Below are 18,994 nucleotides of genomic sequence, written 5' to 3' on the forward strand. Positions count from 1 at the left end.
ATATAGGATGTTATTTCTTGTTGTAAAAGACGACAATTTGAATAAAAAATATAGCTAATATTGTATTTAAGCATATCCAGAACTGATTTCGAGTTGATACTGTCCTCCACAATTCACAAAGATATGTATTACTCATAATCAGATAAAAAACTTATTTTATTTCTTTGGAAGTTTGTAGGTTAGTTATAAAAGGTACAATTACATGTTTTACTAATAAAATTAAAGTACTAAATTTAATATTATCATCTAAATATATCCCTTTTGATAAAATCAAAGACAATTTCACTTTAGCCAATTTTGAACAACTAGATCAAGATTAAATTCAGATTGTTTTTGAATAACTTACTTAATATTCTTTAAATAACACAATGCAGAACTTTATATATTTACAATAATCTTATTATGTACTTCATGACATATCAGTATATGTATATACTGCAATCATATATATTTTCAATCAATAACATAAAAAACAATAAACTAATTACATTTGTAGCATATATTGATACAATTGCAATACTAAATATTGCATGTGAGAAGTACTACAGTCCAGTTTTTGTTTTGTTATCAATTTTTAAAGGTTACTTGTGACCAATAGAAGTAAAAAGGAAAGAGTTAAAAATAGTCTTATAAAAGGGTATTTTACCTGATATCTAAAATATAACTACAACAATTTGTCAGTGTGCAGTCGTTCTTTAAAAGCAAACTTTGTGTACATACCCAACTAGAACGTTATTTCTTGCTTTAGAGGGAACCAAAAACGTTTAAGTTCATTTAAAATCCGTAATTGTTGCGATCCGTGCCGGAAGATACAATACTGACATTACAATGTTCTTAAGACTGGGCTTATTTTATGTCTGGATTTAGGAGGTTTAGTTGGAATACAATTCGTCTGGCAACAAGAGTATATTCCCCACTACATTTAAAAAAAACAAAAAATATTGACCTGGTACTCATATTTTTCTTTTAATTTGTTGGAACCCGTTTTTTGGTATCCAAGCTCACCAGAACTAAGGTTCAAGGACTTCTATGTTTGTAGTGCAGCTGAACAACACACCAATATATCCTCTTATCCAACAAAATACAAACCATAGCAGTAAAATTCCGGATTATAACAAACTAGACTGTCATCAGCCAATGGTCCCGTTTCTGAGGTCCAATCAAGCACATTATTGAATCTAAAGGCAATTTTATTAAATAATATGATTCATTTCAAAATCGAATCACTAGTTTAGGAGACAATACATTTTTAAAAAAATGTTTTGTCTGTAAAATGAAGGTTGTACCCTTTAAATAAATGTGTTTTGCTATGTTGTTTTGAAGCTTTAAGTCACACGCCTTGAATTGAAATATTGTCCTTCTGATTGTTTTTACGCCTTTACACAAAGTAGAAAAATACTCCGATTAGCTTGAAAATACACATGGTAGTAGTAATATCTTTATTGCTGTACTAAATGTCGCTTGTTATGATATCACGAATGACAAGACTTTCAAATATTACTGCTAATCATTGGGTTCAATTAGTGAATCAAACACCAATAGTAACCCATTATTGGGGTCTTAGTGTTAATAAGCAGTTGAATTTGAATTATCTCAAGTGTATTTTTATTTGCCAAAGATGTTATCATTTTTTTTCATATTTAAGGAGATAACATTAAAGTATTAATCATCGATTTACCAGTTGAAAATAACCTATCATTCTTTAATTATATATGGAAAAAAACATAATTTATTTATCTTTTTCTGGTACATAGCCATTGTCAATTTGATTTGTATAATTCGGCTCCCATTGGCCTCAGCGATGGCAACAAAACCTTCAGCAAAAAGAGTTTCAGGTATTGCAAATGAACTTCAAGGCAATGGCAGCCAACTCTATGTAGACTGAGGCCTTCATGGCTTCAACGAACGCTTACCAGATGCTACAGCCCCTCCAATCGATGAGCAGCAAGAAAGAAAAGTCGAGCAGATTGATATTGGGACTGTTATGGTGTCCACATTCTTCTGTCCTAGAAAGCAATCTTGTTAGCTAAGAAGGTTGGAGTAACTTCTGCAGTGTGGGGAGGGGCCCCAACTAGCTGAAAAATGACGTTATCGTGGAGGGCATTCGCTTGGACTGAACGGAGCAGGTTGTTCTTGAAAACATCGATATACACGGCTACAGTGAGCCTGTAACTCTCCAAAAACCAGATCAGTCGCGCCAAAATGCAGTTGGAAGCAACAATGCCTAGTGTCATGGTGATAAGTTTCTTCCCATATGGTGTCGTTGTGGTTCAGCCTCTTCTTAACATTGTAGATGGTCTTACAAGCCATTCCCCTCAGCCAGGCCATTTTGCTTGGAGTGTAACCCGTCGATGAAGAGTTGACTACAATAATATTTTCGTCAAATTTAAAAAAAATAAAAAGCTGCAGGTGTTTTATATACAAAGCTACCAAAAAAATTATAGAGTTCTAATTTCCTCACATATAAACTCTCAAATAAATATAATACAAGTGTGTAAGTTTCAAGTTTCCACTCTGTAAGATTCCTGATCTCATTTAATATGTCAATTACAGAACTTACGTACTCTCTGTTATGCCAATGTTCGGAGATGAAAAAAATAAATATGATAATTCAAGAATATGAATCCTTTTTATAATTGAAACCTAATCTTTTTTTATTCCACAAAGTTGTTATCATAAAGTATAAACTAATGTCTACAGTGTGAAACACAAAGAGCAAAACTGGGAATTTGTATGAGAGTCCTTTTAGGAAATACAGTAAAATTGAGGATCTATATTCGGTTAATTCTTGCCTATATTAGTTTGAGATATAGATAGGGGTTTGTGTTTAATTCCTTAATGGCATAGCTTCTTCCAGCTAATTATAGGAAACGTCATTACAACTAAGCTGCTCTTCTCTAAAACGTTCTTCAAATAGTCTTGTTGACAAATTATTTTTTTTAATTTTTGGTTTCTTTTTTTAGCAGACCGGTTGTTCATATTATTTATAACTATGGTCATAAAACGCCCAAATTAATGTCTGGAAATGTATCACCAAATTTTAAAGGGGTATATTATCTTTTGAATTTTGTCGCAAAGTTATCAAATATCTAGTAGGAAATACAATTGTATAGTATTACAAAGTTACCTAGAAATAGTAACCCTGGTGTGTCTTATTGAAATCTGAAAACTTACTGATTCAAACTGGACCCGGAGGAGTTATAGAAAACCGCCTAAACCAATCCCCTCAAGTCCATGATGGCCCATGCAAGAGATCTAGGTGTTTCACACTAGACTATCCAGAGACCTATTAAAAAAGTGGGTGGAAAAGGCCGTGCAAGGGTGGAGAGACCACTTTCGACACCAACAATGAAAAAAAACCCCATCTCCGTCGTTGCAAGACTCTTTTGCATGAAACTTTTGAACTCTTTTGTTTATGCTTTTGGCCCCACTACAACAATGATACCAATCAGTTTGACTACAACTTTTAGGTGTGTGTTGAGAGGAAGTGGTGCAGTGTCCTTCATCCAAACAGCGAGGGTCGCATAGCCACTTTCAGCTAGCACTGGGACGCAATGACAGATGACTACATCTTCAGCAGGTGCCAGGCTTTCCGCCCTCTCCTGGAAGTTATCAGCTAAGGGTGGCAACATTGATGATTAAAGGAGCTCAGACACACATCTATTTATAGTATTAGTCTTGTTGAAATGCTATTGTTAATTAGTAATTTATATCTTTTTAAATATTAAAATTAAAAGTAAGCTGTTTTTATATTTTTTTAATTGGTCCGGGCTAGGATTCATTATTTGCAGTAAACCTATTTTGTGAAAAATAAGAGAGTATTTTTTATATTGATGTTCCGGGTTATCATTTGTTAAAAAAAGAAAAACTTTTCAAAGTCATTCTATAAACACATTTTATGGTTTTTATTCACCAATATATACCATATACATGCATTTATTTTCAATGAATACTTAACTGTCCATAAAAAACCCTTTTTTTCTACATAATATGTATTTCTTCAAAAAATGGATAGAAATTGAATAAACGAAGCCTCGTTTATGTATTATGTTTGTGACATCCCTTTTCACTTATTTAGAAAGCAATTGGGAATAATATAATACGTAGTAGAATGGGGGACAAGTTGAAATATAATATCCTAGGAATAAGTTGGATCAAACTTTCTACATAAATTAGACAGAATCAATATAGGTATTTATATAATTTACATAAGATCTAATATCTCAAAAGGTTTATTTAAGTAATTTCCAGAAAAGGAAAAGTCTGTCAAACCTTGACCTAAACCCCCTAAACTTTGCTGTTTTTATTATTGTAAAATAATGTCTTCGCACCTCTTATCCTAATTTGAATTTTCTTTGAGCTGCCATTATGACAGCGTGGGACACCTTGGATACAACCTGAATCTGTAAGAGCTGTCAATCTATAAAGTGGATTCTAGAGACTGTTATTATATTTAAAGGGTGACATATTGCATAAAAAATATATCTAAATATAGTTATATAAACAAATCATCAATTGTTTTTGAGTTATCTTTTCTTGGTTTAAATAAAAATTATGTTTTTATTAACCTAGTCATGCTACTGCAAGTTGTGGGTTCCTAGTTTGTATATTTATTACAAATTCACCATAAGTTTTAAATATTCCGATCAACTGTTACTTGTTTTTTTGTTTTTTTGCCATAAATTTAGCAAGTAGACATATTAAATAACCAATTATATCCTAATAATATATTTAAGAACCTCCGAGGTAATTAAAAGGCTGTTTTGACCAAAATAAAGGTTCTTTTAACTTTTTTTATTTCTATATATCTATCTCAGTCTCGTCTATTCTACATTCATTCTTTATTTTTATTCACCTCTATTCAGCCCTGCAACGCAAAGACCTCTACGAGTTAATATATATAGTTAATTTTCCTTTTTGTTAATATCACGGGTTGAGCTTTTACTGCACACGCTCGCTGTTACAAATGAGTCCTCTTTATTGTATGAAACGAACATATATAAATATATTTTTTTTAACTATCACTATCAATCAAAAACTAAAAAAATTGGAATTTTTTTTAATCGAGTTAATGGACTGTTGCCGAAACTGCCAATAACAATCTTCGGGACTCATACATGTTTTCTTTTTTGATGGTTTGAATAAATCTATGAACAGAATTCAATCAATTATGCAAATAGTCTCACTCATACAAATCTACAAATGAAGTATAAAGACCTTTTAGTATTCTAGAAACGCCTTCTACTTCTCGATCATTAATTATATAATAGATGAGTTCCTTTTATCTAAGATAAAAAATGATCAAAAAAAGAAAAAGTAGGGGATATTTGTTAGTCTCAAATAAGAGTAAGGTTCTCCCAAAAAATCTATTAAATAATTAGAAAGCCGGAGCTCCAAATATGTTTGTTTTCTGTTCGTGTAGTTATATGTATAATTTGTCTTGTAGCAACATACAAGCAATCTTTAAGAAAATCATCAAAATAAAAAGTGTTCAATTTATTGTTTGACTTCATAACTATGCATGGTTCATTATTTAACTAGTTTTATTCGCTTTATTGTGGGGGTTATCTTATAATTTTTGCAATGTGCTTCACAAAATTGATCGTTGGGATGAATTAATGATTACAAATTCACAGTCCCAATACAGATTTCCACTAATTGCATTTTTATCTCTAGTCCATGTAAGGACTAAAGTAAGATATTTTTTTAAAGCCCAATAGGCATACTTTTATTTACAATTTTGACAAACAGAAACAGACTAATATTCTAACTGAATATAACTCACTCCCTACATATAAATGGTATGAGTTAATGAAAAAACAATAATAAAAAAGTGTACATCTGCAAGGAGTTATAAAAAATTTTATAAAAGGATTGTGCTTTTCGGCCTTGCACGAAGGAAAAAAGAAGCTACATCAAAAAACAAAGCAAATGACTTTGCTTTGTTAAGCTAAAAATATTTTTTTGCGAGCAGTCCGATGTTCTATGAGCCCATTCACATGGAAGAAGATAGTTCAATAATTTTTGCTGCATCCGCAAGATATTTGGCCTTATTACAGAAAATTATCAACATAGAAATGGAAACATGATACACAGGATCATAAGTGATAAAGTATATGTTATCTATGATATCCAACTAAGGAAGAGTTTTTAATAAAATAATAAAGAATTTTAGTAAGAGCTTATCATAGTATTTTATTTTATCATTACACTTTTATGTAACGCATTTAATTTAGTGATTTATTTTATTTGTGTAATTTGTTCTGCATATATATTTGTAGTAGATATAATTTAACTCTGGGGAACTAATTTTAAACAATAATTTTTTTAGATGTATTAATACGTAATTACCCTAGACTTCATTATATTTATGAAATCTTTTGTGGATAAATTTATATTAATATGAAGGAACTGAATAAAAAAATTGATAGTGGTACTTATAAAATCCTTTTCAAATATATAAAAATCTCATTTTTCATCCGAAAAAAATTAAATTTTGTCTGGTCTAGACGTTCGATAATGTTGCAAAATTACTGATGCAGTAATTTCTTTGATTGTATCAGATATAACTATAAAACGGCTGAGAAAATAACTATTATCATCTCTAAAAAATTGAATATTATACAAAGTGAAAGACTATTCCTAACATACAAGGGCTAAAGCTGTTGGTATGATAGAAGATGGATCAAGATAGAGGGTCGTTTCAGATAGTTCAAATATATCTCTCAGGAGCATTGAAAATTTGATAGAGAAAAGTTAAGGGTAGAATTTTTTTTACCAAATTTCCTACAAACTTGGTAATTGCAAAATATTTGACCAAAGAAAGGCAATAAACATGGAAACTGCATAGGGTCATCAAACATTAATGTCATCTGGGCACACCTACTTGAAACAAACTTTGATTGTTTCCTTGAAAACATATTTTGCATCACAAACTTTTGGAAGCTCAAAAGAAAGCTCGACTTCAATTCTTCCTGGAATGTAAATAGTGGACATTGGAGGACTGGAAATTTGTCCTCTTTAGTGATAAGAGTTAATTTGAATTATTTCATGAACCAAATAATCAAAAAGATCTGGTATGGGCAAGAAATATAGGTCAAGTTGAACCAACTCTAACTATGAAATTTATACGGAAAATATAGGTTTTAGCTATTATTAGGCATCAAGAAGTTTCAAACCTTTACTTAATTCCGCAAAAATAAACTGTGGCGGCCAATTATTATGTGACAAAGATCTTTAGTAAGTCTTTTATGTTAGCATTGTATCGTATCCAAGAAAATGATGAAGTGATAAAGTTTATTGAAACGGCCATATCAGGACCGATATAAGTTTTGTAAACCAAATTGGGGTTTTAAACTGTAGCTACATTATTTGGTATCTTAACTCATCCCATAAATTTATATGAATTAATAGACTATAGTGAAGTGAAATATGTACATATATAGAATATTGGGCTGTATGTATATATTAAGTATAAAAATATATTGAAATGTTATCTTTTTCTTTATTCTTATTCAAAATTATTATTATGTTGAAGAACCACTTCTGTTATGTGGTCTATCCTTCTAAATACGTTAGTTTTTGTTTTATTCAGAAAGAAGCCTTTGAAGATGTAAAATGTCTTTTTTAATGAGACACAAAAAATGACTAATCTTCAATTAAATGTTTTGAGTTTTGATTGTTTGACTTTAAGTAAAAAATAATTTTGTATATAAAATGTATCCGGCAAGGTTGTATAATACTCGAACCCAACACTATTTCTTAAATACTTTGTTTATGTCAGGCTTGAGCGATTCTTAGTCAACGTTCATTTGATTACTTATTCTAGTATTATTGATTGAATAAATTAACATACTTACTGATAAATTGATTGATGTAGAAATTGACTTTGATTCTAATGAAAAGCCTAAATAAGTAAAAATAATAATTATTTGTAAATGTAGATAATCAAATATTTTCAAAAAAATAAGATAACAAATGGGCAGAAAATTCTAACCCTTAACAAAGAAAACAAGATTTTTTTTTAATTGGCAATATTTTAATAAGTGGAAAAAACATTGTAAAATGAAAACACGACATTTTTGTTGATCCTTTGCTTCGGAAATAATAAAAAAAGCCTGGCACTTAGCACATACAAAACTAAAGAACCGATTGCCATGATATTTTTATGCTTAGTAAACATTGAAAATTAAGTAAATTGAAAAAAATAATAATAGTTTTATTTATTTGTTAACATTTAAAAAAATATCCTGTACCCTTTTTCCATTTAAAATCAAAACACTAATTTCATTTTTATTTTTTTTGGAAAAAAAATTGTATTGAGGAAAATTTAACACATTTGATAAGTTATTTTTGTAATAGGAAGACAATAAAAGAAAAAAGAAAACTTTCCAAAAAATTGTCATTTTACAAGACATTAAACCAAAAAACTTATGTCAAAAAAGATCCTTATTTACAAATTTGTGGCTTTTGAGAGATCCACATTTTCATGAAATAATCACAAATAGACCATTTTATAATTTGCTTTATAAAAAAAATGAATGTTTGATTTTATTTTAGAAACTCCAAAAACTATTCTTTGTTGCTGTGAAAACTCCTTCATTATTATTTTTTTCTCGAGTAGGAGCAAATGCAGCTTCAATTTTGCTCTTAGATTTTTCAAGTAGAGAAACATTGCTTTATTAATATATATATTATTTTTATTTTTTTCATAAAAAAATGTTATGAAATAGTCATGACTAATGATGTCCAAATTATGTAAAAAAGATTTCTTTACATTTTTGGCTTTTACATACATTTTTTTAAATTTTAATTTTTCAATAGATATGTCTATCAGCTTTATACTCAATGGATTATTTTAAATAATCTACCAGTAAAAAAAAAATCAGGAATTTTTAAAAAATTCCAAAAAAGATGTATTGTCTTCTTCTTTAAAATTTCTTCAAATTCAAACGCCCCCCTCCCCCCCAACTTGCATCCAGCTATCTCAAGTTCAAATTTTCAGATAATATGTGAAGTAACACACTTTTTGAAATACCAACAATGATTCCTAGCGTGTGCACTTTCATTCGACTATCAAAACAATGTCGCCGCTTTGTAGATTTTCATCCCAATTTCTGTAGTCGTCACCTCATTTAGTTGACCACTAATTTGCTCGTCTTGCAGCACGAATGGCATTGTTTAAATTTAGCAACCAAAATTTTCACGTTTATAAGAAGATTCATCCAGAGTAAAATTTAGGTGCTTTTATATGGATTGGGCCGAGGGATTTCCTAAATATCATTTAAAGTTTCATTTATCATTTAATCCATTTTTTTTTGATATTGCGCATGCATGTGAATAAATCTCATCTACTTAAAGTCACATTTATTTTTTATTTATATATATATATGTACTCTCTTCTTATTTTCTTTTTGAATATGACGCGTTAAGCTTAGGGTACACTCACTCAGTATTAAAATAAACCTTTATTGAAAAAAAAACCAACAAACAAACAAACTTTGCTTTGTCAATATAAATAAACATGATTAAGGATGAAAAAATTGGATATAGTTCCATTTTTAATCTTCTCTATGTAGTCAAGAGAGGAAATACATAACAACACTTATCTTTCACTGTGAAACATGAGTCAGACTACCCTATGTCCTCTGACTTCTCTTTTAATATCTTAATCCTCCAACGATGTCCAAGTTCAATGTAGTGGAATCATATGAAGAAATAAAGATATTAACCTATTTAAATCTTGAATGTCAGGTCGTGTTAAAAATACCCCCTTGAATAATTCATTGATCAAAAGTCCTTTATTTATCTTTAGGACTGATCATGGTCAGAATACAAAATTTGATACAGCCACAAGTTGGGTTCTACGTTACAATATTTCGTATGTACAGGATTATGTATGTTAATGTAAAAGCATTTGTTATTTATTGTTGGTACTAAAGTTTTTCTGAGTGAAGGACATATTGGAATAAAAAAGTTATTGACAAATTTGATTTTTTTATGTCGCACTGTTACTCTATGTGCAAATAAATATTATTCAATAGTTATTCAAAAGTATTTGAGAACATTTCGTTCTAAACATCAATCAATATTCAGTCCTAATCGATAGACAGGGAGCAACAATATATCTTAATTTTTTATAATGCGTATCAATTAGACTGTAAAAGTGCAGTGGTTTCATTATAGAGTCAAGATTCTATTTTTTCTTTTTTTTTACAAATACAGTCAGACGATATTATGAGTTGGAGTATTGCAGAACGTGCGTTTGCCCTTGAAAATAAATATTGCCTCAAAATTGTTAAACATAATATTTTATAAAAATTAAATTCGTAGTTAATTAGCTATAATGTTTTTATTGAAGCAATTCATTAAAATTAATTAATTGTTTCTATCTTTTAAAATTAAAAACCGATTTTTCCAAATCATTTACTTAATTGAAATTCGTAAATTTTATCAAAGAAAACAACTCAAAATATAAAAATTGGTGCTTCCAGATCCGGTATTTTCAAAAATAAAACAAAAGTAAAACGTGTTTTATTTCCTTTTGGAAAATGTAATTTATTTTTTTAATCCATTGTAATACTGGCGGATTCATTGAAATCTGGACACTAAATTAATAAATGATTAATTTAAGAACAATATATTTTCTGTCCAATCATATTTTCAAATTGTTATTTTCAAAGAAAATAATTGTATGCCCTATAAGATTCAATTGATGCATCATATAAAAAAAACTAAAAAAAAAAAATCATAATTTAGGAAGGTTTAGTGAATGAAATTAAATGATATTTCAATATATTTAAGTAAATGCAATTAGTTACAAAAAAAACAAATAAGCTGGAGCTCTTTTGGTTACGTACAAGAAGATAGAATGACACTTAACGTTATCAACTAATTTCCATACGCACATTCCCAACAATTGGACCATTAACAAGTCCAAAGCGTGCGAGAGGAAGAAGGACTCGGTCACAAAGGCCAAATTGCATCCGGAGGAGTTGAAGAAAAAAGTCGAGGCCAATTCCGTTTAGTCCGTTTGGTCCCATGCAAGATATATCTTGGTTTCAATTCATAATTTTTGGAGAGCTATCAAAAAAGTTGTTGGAAAGCACCTGGTATGCGTGGATACCACTTTTGACACCAACAATGAAAGAACCCGTTGAAAGACTCTTTAGAACTTTTTTTTACGTTTTTTGCCCCTTTCAGCCCAGATGCCAATCCCCAAGAAGACACCTTTTTAGATGCATGTAAAGGGGAAGGCCTGCATTGTCTGTCGTCCATAAGCTGAGGCCCTCTAACCCACTTTCTGCCAGTAATGGGACGCCATGGCAGTGGACTATAACCGCAGTGGGTCCCAAGCCTACTGCCTCGCCTGGAAGCTATAATTACTGCTAAGGGTGGCTACATTAATGATTAAAAGAGCTCAAACACACATATGTATTTATTTATTAATATTTAATTTTGTGGAAATTCTATTGTTAATTTATAAATTATATTTTATTGAAGTTTAAAATTTAAATGGTTTAGACTTTAATGCATCACTCGGTCTTATGTGGTTGTATTGATATCAGCTTATGATAAACGAAAGGAAAATTCATTGGGCATTTACGCGTTGATAAAATATATGGAAGAATTATAATTGATTACGTAATTAGAAAAATATATATATTCTAACATAAGGATCCTAGTATTAAATCAATCTTAATTCTTTAGTCCTTGCTTCCACATTAAATCTTAACGCAAATACTTTTCTGAAATTCTTTAATATATCAATAACAAAATTCTTATTATGGCTATTTTTCAATGGGTACGGATTTGTATGAATGATTACTTTGAGCATTTTATAACTTTGTATCTCATCTATTTTTGATCAAAATAATATCTTTAGATTACGAGTAATCATATTTAGTATGGCCTTGAGTTGAATAAAATATTTCATGCTCTAACAAGTTGCGCTTTTGAGTGTGAATATTTCATAAGTAAAATATAGCCATTGCTGAGAAAATCAGGCATTGTAACTCAAATTGATATTGTTTGTGATGTCATGTTTATTTTCTATATAAATTGACGTCATGAACTCATTTTAAGATGAAGGGGCTTGATAGTAATGTCCCATAATTGCAGTTGATCCAGACTAATACCTCACACATATTACTGAAGCTTACACTTTTTGTAACTTTTTCACCTTTATTGCTTATCATCTTGGCAAAATTTAGCTCATTCATACATATGTTTAGATAATGTAAATTATACACATAATATAGAAAAATTAACCTGTCTTATTACGTTTTTAAATTAAAATAATATTAATTTATGATAATCTTGTGTTTTGGATTTCATTAAAAAACAACAATGTCAAAATTAAAATTATTTTTCAATTAAAATGGGGAATCGGTAGAGAGCAAAAAATCCACCTAATATAAAACTGAGTTATGTATCTCAACAGAAATATGGTCAATTATGTATTTTCTTACGTTTTGGGTTATCTTAACTTCTCAAAATTTAATGGCCCCTTATTTTAACCATATATAATCTTCGTACCAAGTTTGGTCAACATCAAGCGGTTACTATTGCGGTAAACTTGGCGATTAACAAACAAACAAATAGTGGTAAAAAACATAACATCCGTTCAACTTCGTTGACACAGGTTATTAATTGTTCAATATACTTTCATCTTTTGATGAATTTTAATTTGGCATCATGAAAAAAACAGAAAATTATCACAATTCATTGTGAAAATTAAAAAAACTTTGGTGCTTACCATAAAAAGAAAATGTTAGAACGAATCGTTTCTGCCTATTTCTAAAATGATTAATCCCTTTTTTCATGTAAATCAGAATTTTTAATATACTCTATTACAAATATTACGAATAATTGACTATTCTCTTAATATTGAGTAATTTCCTATATATCTTATATTGCAAATAGCAAACCACGAATAAATGAGGGCTCTCTGTATTTATTCACTTAGTTCGAGCGCTTGGAATATGAACGAATCTCTCGGTGTAAATATTGCTTAATACTTTTTAATCAATTTAAAATATCGATGAGTTAATGAATTATCTTCTTGCTGATTCCTTTTGACGTTATCATCTTAGTCAAGATATTGTGGTGGAGATTAGGTAAAGTGTTATGTCATACTAAACTATTTTTGAGTAAAAATGTTTTTTTTTTAATATTGTAATACCATGCAAATATGAGCATTATATTTAGAATGACTTTCAGTTTAATGAAATATACTAATGAGGATATTTAGTTTTTTAACATTTGGTTGCTAATGTCTACGAAAGAACAGAGTTTCGCAATGATGACGTCTACACAAAAAGTTATATACATTGTTTTTGTTTATTACAACGACTCGTATCCTTTGTGATTAAAGGCTACATAAAAAAATACAATCCCTACTCAGCAGCAGATATTCCTTTGTCAGCACTTTTTCTGATGCCAAGAATACATTTATTGTTAATACGTACATGCTTTTTGAGCAAATATGTACATAAATGAAACCTCGAATGAATAAACAACAAAAATAATAATGAATTTGAATAAATACAATTTTTAAATACATACAAAGTTTGTCAGCAAAGTTTTAGGTCTGATAACATATTAAACTTTTTAGGAATATAACTCTAATTTTATTAAGTGTATCAAAATGACATGGGAAAGGACAATAACATATATTTTGAAAGGGGTATTTTTTTCACCATTGATGCTACTGTAAATAAACAAAACAGTTCTACAGAACAACCGGACATCCACACGGCTTCAGTTATACATGTCTTAAGAACAAAAAAGTCCAACCGAACCATATTTTTGGGCGTTGTAGTGTCTACCCTCCTATTTTGTGGAAAGGAAGTAGCAGATCCATGCAGATGATTATATCAAAAAACTGGATAAGAAAGACCTACTTTTGGGCAGAAAAAAGTTCGTGAGAACATTATTTTTATTCATGACGGAGCTCCTGGTCTTCGTACCACTTGGACCAAAGCCTTCCTGAGAGACAACTTTACAGACTTTTTGGTCCTAAACATGTTTCCGCCCTCCTTTTCAGACCCAAAACTCTTGGGCTCTTGGACACGTCTGGAGAAGGGGATGTGAGCTACTCCTCACATGACTTGCAAGTCTCCAGAGACTTCCATCAAGAAGGAGTGGACTAAGATATAGTCTGACTACATAGTTAAGGTCTGCAGGGGGTACTTAAGACTCACATATTGAAAAAAAGTGTTGCCGAAAATTATTTTATTATGGTTTTATTTAAAAAATTGTCCTTACAAGACCTCTCTCATTTAAATATGATTTTTGAAAAATTAAAAAAAAAAAAAAAATGTGTACTACAAGATAAGATGAACTTTATAATTTGTTCGAATTATATCATATTATATTGAAAATATGAATATTTTTTGCCAGATATGTGGAATGATCTTAAACCTTTTTCTAGTTTTGTGTCATTATTTAGGACTTAAGACGTCAGTGCCGTCGAATTCAGTCTGGTTCCGGTACAATTCCGGCACAATTCCGTCTTGTATTACGGTCCTAAAAATTATAAAGTTTCGGTTGACATAAAACAACTTCATATATAATTCTTTTGATCAGTTGTAGTGCGGGCATTCTGAAGGACTGATAATTTTAAGGCTTAGTCCAAAGGAAAAATAGGATGGTACAAATAATGGACTTCACTGGATAAATAAATAAGCCCTGGCATAACACTAGATATCTTTTATATCTTATTAGGAATATTAAAAAATAGATATTTTTATGAAAAATTATAAACACTGACAATTAAGGAATGTTCTTAAGGACAGTTGGGACCAATCCTAATACTACACTGGATGGGGCAATTACTGACTAACAATACACTAGTTATGATGTTCAATACAATACCTTATTATTAAATTTTTTAGTTTTCATCTATATTCACAACAAATATTCGTTGGTATAATCGTAAGAAGCAAGCTCAAAAATGGAACCCCTTACATTTGAACGTAGTTTAACAACGTTTCTACATTTATTTTTGTACCACACATAAGAAAAATAATAAGGAACTTTACGTACAAATTTTGAGACTCGTAAATCAATTTTTTATTTAAAAAATATATCATTTTTAATAAAAGTATGTGTTCAAACTAGAAAAAAAATTACACTTTTTGTCTTTCGGGGTCAAGATTCGACATGTATTTGCAGTATATTTATTTTTTCCCATTTACTACTACTTATTGATAGAGATGAATATGAAAAGAAAAAATAAATTACCAATTTGACATTATGACGGCTTTCTAATGATGTTTAATGGAATACTACTTAATTACTTTCAGTAATAATGGGGATGTCATAAGCAAGTCAATAATAAAAATCGTTTATAGACATGTCACTTTCAAAATTTACCTACTGACATTGATTAACATTAATTTTCAACTGCAAAATGATGTATATACATATGTTTAGACACGCACATTTATTGCTGCTAATATATACAAATTTTCTAAACAAAAAATGTTCTGTAAAAATTATTTACTACATACAGTGTGTCACCGTTGTTTAACAACAAAATTTGGCGCTTACATCAGAATTATGAATTTGTTTTATGCCATATTGCAAAGCAAATGTTGACCTGGCTATCAAACTTTTTTTTGACGTTGTTAGAAATTTGCACACTGGACCTGATCCCCATGGACTTATTTGTGTGTGGCAAAGTCGAACCACAAACAAACAGATCCTATTGCAACACAAAATCCGAGTTGATGTAAAGGATCCTAGAGAAATTTTGGAACCAACCGAGGGAAAGTAGCATCCATGCCTACTTCTGTTTCCAAGGTCAATCGAGGCCATTAATGACGTCAAAGGCGACTATACTGCCATGAATATTACTATTGAATTAACAAAATTGATTTTTGCTAGGTAAAAATCGTACGTCAAAGGGACAAATATTGAAGTAATGTAATCTATGCGTGTCCATATCAAGACAGACATGGTATGACAAGGCCTAAGGTTGTAGCTCTCATATCTTCCTCCATACATCTAATTTTTTCTGACTCTAATAAAAAATTACTTTTAATTTAGAAAACACATTATATTTTTATTGCTAACTAGTTGAACTCTTAAAATTATGGTAACATCTACTTGAAAGCATAATGCTGCAAGGATTAAACTTAGTCTCGCTTCGTTTTGTCTACAAAAGTAGGATATCCAAATATACAACGGTGTGAGTTGATAATCAAAGAAAGGCAAATTTGTAATCTATTTAAATTATAATAAAATTTCCTAAAATAAAATAACATATAAAACCATTGATTCATACATTGTTATTAATTATCTATATCCTGTCTCCTATACTTTATTTTGCTTATATTTTTTGAATAAAGACTATATTCAGATAATTAAAAAAGAACAAGAGAATACTTGACTTGTAGTGCAATTCTTAGACAAATTTCAATTGATTTTGGCTGTTCCTGTATACTGTTGTTGTTTGGTACATTGGAGTACCAATACTGCCGAAAGAGTTACAACAAAGCCATTAAAAATCACACTCGTCCCAAGGAATTATGTTGCAGTAACGTCATCTATTCAGGCCTGTATCAAGAGTTGGGCTAGTATGACAATCCTTAAGGCCATTGCTAGGACGTTTTGTTTTCAAATTATCCGGATGACGTCTCATATTTTTAGACTCTAATGAAAATGATTTCTTTTAATTTCCCAACTGTAAACACAAAATTTTTAATTGTTCTATCATGGTGATATCTCCCTCACACACACATCCTCGGTAATGGCCCTAACCGGGGCCTACTAAGAATTAATTGTTGCAACAAAGAAAAATAAACAAAGATATTCTTGATGTGCATTTGGGTTATTTGTTTAAGGTTTCAAGATTGAAAGTCGACACTGTTTGGCACGTTCATCAACATATTACATTAGGAATTTAGATAATCTAAGAAAAGCCTGGCAATTTTAATTCTATGTGACGGTTGTAAATTTTCATTAAGAGATTTAACCTACGACGACACAATCAAAAGGGGATGTGAATAAGTTAATCTATTGACCCAAGGAGATTTTTATATATGGTAGGATTATGTAAACAAATATCACACGGATATTTTTAAAATAATCACATGATCACGTCATTTGAAATTGTTAATAATCAAAGTGGAAACTTAACTCTACAAAATATCAAGGACGCTTCTGTAGATTTCTGTTGATCTGCTGCATTCTCAGAGTATGTGGTCAGTTGTTTCTCTTGTTACACCGCAGCAAAAACAATCTGCTCACCCGTCTTTGTATTATTTCCCGGTAATTTCAAGAGTACCCGAAAGTACTCTGTACTTAAACCATTTCTCAGAAGCGGTTATATATTTAATTTTAATAGCTTTGATACTTTGCTGTGGAGTTCTTGGGATTTTGTAACGGATTAAATAAGCCGTGAAAGGCGTTGGTTTATGTTGTGTTAGATATCTTTACAGGTTCCAGGTGGAGAAAATAATGATCTTGATTCTAAAAGGAAATATTTGTCTCTGTACTGGTAAAAAATGTCCTAAAATTGACCTATAGAAGGAAAAAGCCATATGATTTACAAGAGAGTTTAACTCTTTTAAATCAGCGGCTACTTTCAATGTAAAATCACAAGTATAATTGTAGCTAATACAATTTTTCAGAGGCCTTTCCATAATTTCCTGATCCAATAGGAGTTGAGGCATTTCCAAAATTTAGCACATGATATCACGCTTAAGCCACAGTATTTAATCGGATTGTGCATTCTTTGAGTGGATATATTTTTCTTCCTTATAATTTTAAGGAAAGAATCTTCCATTACATTTATCTCAAAAGCTATGCTTGGACAGAATGGAGATATTCATTACAAGTGGGGGATTTTGGGCACAATGCTCGTGTGTTGCATGCGCTTATTCTATCCCATATGTATAAATTTAGGATTTTAAAGTTTTGATAGGACTTCCTGAAAACACCATAGCTAGGTCGTCTGCATAGCACAGACACTTTAAAGTTCTGTCATTTAGTTGAAGTCCTTTTATCGTGGCTTTTGAGTGAACATCACAAATAAGTTTGTCTAGCCATATGATGAAGATTGTTACAGACAATGGATCTCCCTGTGAAATTTTTATTCTCAAATAACTCCACTGGTTTCCATACCTTATGGCTGTTCTGTTTCTTGCTAAGGTCACGCCGACCATGCGAATGACATAGTCTCTTAAACCGTTTCTGTACAGCGTTTTGATAATAATTCGTGTCATAAAGTATCATAGGCCTTGGCAAAATCCACAGCCATTAACGTCAGCTCTTAGTCACTTTCTATACACGTTTGTAGAGTGAAAGGAATGCAGTCCATTAGCTTATGTTTTAAGAAGCCATACTGATATTCATGTACAATTTTCTCCAAGACGTTGTTTATGCGATTTAAAATAATGTATGTAAAAATCTTATAAAGACAGTTTCGCAGAGTAAGAGGCCTCAATTTTTTTATAGATTTTACATCGTTATTTTCTTTAAGAATAAGTATGATATATCTATCAGACGCATATTCAGGAAAATATCCGATGCGCATTATCTTTTCTTATAATTGTATTAAGCGATTTAAAGTATATATATTTTGTAAAATTCCAAACCAAAACCAGATGATGCAGGAGTTTTATTTAATTAAGCGTTTTCTCTCATTAGTAGTTATGATTTTTGCATTATTAAGTGTTTATCAATGAAATTATTAGACTTTGCATCCTGTTTTGACATTGTATCTGATGGTCTCAATTATTTCAACGATCTCATAATTGACTTTGGGTATATCAAATAGTGATTAATTGAGTTTTCAAGCTTTTTTATCGCTATGATTTGGGAAATGTATCAAATTAATTTTAATGTAATATCCCTTATGGTGAGATATTTTCGTATCAATTACTTTATATGACGTGACTGATTGCTTTTTAATACCACTGAATAGAAAGAAATCAGTTCTTATGGAGGCGGGCTTGGAGGATTTTTCAGAAGAAAATAAGTTATG

The 18,994-nt window shown here is 30.3% G+C and overlaps 1 protein-coding gene across 2 annotated transcripts in view; it reads right to left on the reverse strand.

Moving 5' to 3' along the window:
• LOC121122669 (protein Fe65 homolog) overlaps positions 1-18,994 on the reverse strand; it is a 170,081-nt gene that overhangs the window by 50,966 nt on the left and 100,121 nt on the right. For both annotated transcript variants that reach the window (XM_040717702.2, XM_071890350.1), the window contains exon 3: positions 7,860-7,906. The gene's annotated coding sequence lies outside the window, so the exon portion shown is untranslated. The remainder of the gene's footprint in view (positions 1-7,859; positions 7,907-18,994) is intronic.

The sequence above is a fragment of the Lepeophtheirus salmonis genome, chromosome 8, assembly GCF_016086655.4.
Source record: "Lepeophtheirus salmonis chromosome 8, UVic_Lsal_1.4, whole genome shotgun sequence".
NCBI lineage: Eukaryota > Metazoa > Arthropoda > Copepoda > Siphonostomatoida > Caligidae > Lepeophtheirus > Lepeophtheirus salmonis.